General features: G+C 32.6%; 1 long non-coding RNA gene across 1 annotated transcript; it reads left to right on the top strand.

Moving 5' to 3' along the window:
• Positions 1–514: 514 nt before the first annotated feature.
• Positions 515–2,599, top strand: LOC112536944. The gene is made up of 2 exons (XR_003080861.2): positions 515–1,506; positions 1,637–2,599. It is a non-coding gene; the product is annotated as an uncharacterized LOC112536944 (long non-coding RNA).
• The last annotated feature ends 1,058 nt before the right edge of the window (positions 2,600–3,657 follow it).

Raw genomic sequence — 3,657 nt, 5'->3', positions numbered from 1 at the left:
TAGCATGAAAATAAAATTCTAAAATATATAAAATCGTACAAAAAAATAAAAGTAAAGCAATAATTTTAAAATATGCCAATGATAAATCACTAATAAAAGATAAAGGAGTATTCCTAAGTATTAAAAATATAAAAAAAAATATATGTATAAACATTCAAGCCTAATTATATGGCATATATTTTAATTGTATGTTATTAATTAAGAATTACCATTTGTTCCAATAAATTATCATCAATAATTAATATTGATTATTAGATTGTTAAAGATTATATTAAATTCTTTTAAATATAAATAACATACAATAAATTTAGAGTTCCAAATACTACTAGATTTTAAATATATGTTAAATTGTTAAAAAATTATTATCTAATTCTAAATTATATTTTCATCCATATTTTAAACTGATAAATAATTAATATTTATTAATTTTAAATAATAAATTATATTTATTAATACTTATTTATTATAATATACATACGGATCTTTTTTTTAAAAAGAAATTAGCGTAGAAAAAGTCGATGCCCCTTTTTCTTTTTTTGATTTTTCTTCTTTTAGGAAACGCCTTTTCAAACAAGAACTGAGTTTTTAATTTATTTATTTCTTAAAAAAAGAAAAAGCTAGAGAAACGCCTCAATTAGGAAGCATAATGGAAATTAATTTGGAAAACGTTGATTTAGAAAGTTTCTCAGTGCTTCATATTAGTAGCAAGCAGCAGTAAGAAGAAGATGATAGAGAGAGACAGCAAATGAAATGATCAAAAGTTACCCCACCTTCCTATTCCTGTTCCTGTTCTTCTCCCCATAATAAAATTTATTTAAAAAAAAAAAAAAAACAAACATGTTACATGTTCAAGACCAAGGAAAAAGAAAGAAAGAAAGAAAGAAAGAAAGAGAGTTTTTTTTTTTTTTTGTTTTTCTTTTTTTGAAAAAATAACAAATATTTATCTACATAAATACACATTCCCTGGTTCCAGGTTTTCTGCTCGCAGGGAAAAAATCTCCCTGAGGGAAGAGAAAAGAATTAGAGGAAAATAACCCACTACTTCTTCTTCTCCTTCTTCTCCTTCTTCTTGTTCTTGTTGTTGTTGTTTTTCTTTTGGTGGGTCTTTGCTTTGTTTAAAGAATTGAAGGAGCTTTGCCAGATTTGTAGAGATCTTCAATCGCTTTCTCTTTCTCTGACTCTCATGGAGAAAGCGACATTTCCTCTTCCCTTTGCCCCTTCTTTTATTACTATTTTCTCTTCCGTGATTTGTGCACTTCTCTCACTTTTCATTTTCTTAATATTCATTTCTCTTTTATGTTATTTCCATGTTTCTTTTTGCTACATCTTCACATTCTTTTTCTTGTTTCTTTGTTTTCTTTTTCTTTTTTGCCCCCTTTTTTTAAACAGTGCAACTGGTCGTCGCCCCTTCACTTGCTGGACTGTTTTTGAGATCAAGATGTAATACTTACTCTCAATTGAGCAGCTGATTTGATTCTCTTTTCTTTCCTTTCTTTTTCTCCTTTGGTAAGTGATGACCTAAACATTTTTTTTGTATTCTTCCTGTAACGTTGTTTTGGCCATTTTATGCTTATTAACTATGCTCGCATTCTTTTTGTAAATGCTCGTCTTGATGGTGACTTTTTTATTTATTTAGTGACAGAAGCTTATACTTGGGTAAGGGAAAAGAATATGTGGATCTCCAAGTATAGTTTGCTGCCATGGATGGATGATCATGAACACCTCATCTTGATTTGATTTCGTTTTCATCATGTTCTTTTTATATCTGGGTTATGCAGCGATCTAGGCTGGTTTCGCAATTTTGCTTTTCTTGTTAACTTTTTTGCAGGTCTCTTCACTTAGGGTTTTAGGCTCCATGCAAACCTATTATTCTCCAGTATGGAGGAGTTAAGAATTCATCGCTTGAAATTCTAAGTACCCAATTCTTGAATCAGTACTATTCTCTCGCATTCCAGCTAGCTTATTGGATTTCTATACCCTTGCTTGATGTGTAAGGCTAGGTTTTAGAGGATTCTTCCTTTTACTGAAAGTGGAAACCTTTCTTTGAGTAAGGGTTGGGACTGCAAGTGTGCTGGCTGTTGCTTTCTCTGGCTTGGCCTCCAGCCAGAAGTCATAAATTGATTGATTGCTGTTATCTCCCATTTTCAGTTCTTACTGTAAGTGCTTGTTTGCTTCCTGTCGTTTCTACTGAGATAATTGTCTCTGATCTTTGCAATATCAGACATGAAATATGAAGCATTTAATTTCATTTTTGCTGAAATGAAGGGAAGAGTGTCATTCCCGTTTGGCAGGTTGATTGACCCAGCTCTTTAAATTGAAGAGCAGATCCACATGTTCAATGATTAAATTCGATTAGTGAGTTTGAGTCATTATACATGATATGCTCTTAATCCTCCTCTTCAATCTGTTTAGCCAAGTCTGTTTTAATGGTTAATAGGTTGGTGTGATGTTAAGTTGTCAACAATGTTAACCAGGACAATTTCCTTTCTTTTCACATGTACATATATATTATATGAAGAAAATGGTTTAAGAGAGCTCTCTTCAGTCCACTCATGGGCGGGCGAAGGTTTTGAATTATCTGCCGACTCATTCATTCAAACACACTAGAAAAGGGAGCATTAAAGATAGCTGCTATTGTGAATGTGTGAATGATGCGGGAGATAAATTTCATACTTCTCTTCTCTGTGCTTGGACTGAAGGGAGCTCCCTTTAGCTGTATCATTCACAAATGGAATTCTATAGATATCAATCCCTTTTAATTGCTCATGTGTTATTCCCTTTAGCTGTTTCATTTTCACAATTGGAATCCTATTAGTCCCCTTTAACTGTTGTGCTCAATCATAATACAGACATTCTTGATTTTATGGGCTGCTCGATAATTCTTTTTATGATAGAAAGTATGAGAAGTGCAAAACATGAATGATTGCTAGAAGAACACTTCTTAAACACAAAGAGAAACACTATATGGTTAGGGAGATTACTTAGACGAGTCATGGTTTGTTATGTATTTTAATATATCTGGGCCTTTGCCAACAAGTGATTTTTTTCTTTTCTTTCTGTGGTCTTTATATGCAATAATGAGGCTTGTAAATTTTCTTTCTTAGCTTTGCTTATTTTGCAGCATAGGGAGCCCCAGTGCATTTGAGTGTTTTAAGGTTTAGAGACCCTTTACTGTCCAGCGGTCAAAAAAGGGTCATTTACTGTGTTTTATGATACAATAGGCTGTGCTGATAATCACATGCTATTGAATGATGAAAGGAGTTTAGATTTTAGCTGAAATTTGGCAAGAAACAGTGATATTCTTTTGTTTTTATTTTACTCTTTTTAGTTCATACTTTATCTCTGCAACTCTACACCTCTTCCCTTTCCTCTATTTCTTGTCCTCTCAAATCCATACAACATGACCAGTTTTATTTCCTAATTCCCAAAGTAATGCTTGCGTTCTTACCATTGCCGACACCATGGAAGGTAACTAGATACAGGACTAGGCTTTTGTCCTAATGTACCTGGTAGAAGTTACCACAGCAGGTCCATCTGTAGAGGAAAGAAGCACTACCAAGAAAAAAAGAAAAGAAAAAGAAGAAAAACATGTAGCCAGAAGTAACCTTGCACTAGAATTAGACTGAGCATTTATGACACATGATGTAGCTTGAGACT

Source organism: Ricinus communis, chromosome 2, assembly GCF_019578655.1.
Source record: "Ricinus communis isolate WT05 ecotype wild-type chromosome 2, ASM1957865v1, whole genome shotgun sequence".
Classification (NCBI taxonomy): domain Eukaryota; kingdom Viridiplantae; phylum Streptophyta; class Magnoliopsida; order Malpighiales; family Euphorbiaceae; genus Ricinus; species Ricinus communis.
This window is presented reverse-complemented; position numbering and strand designations above follow the sequence as displayed.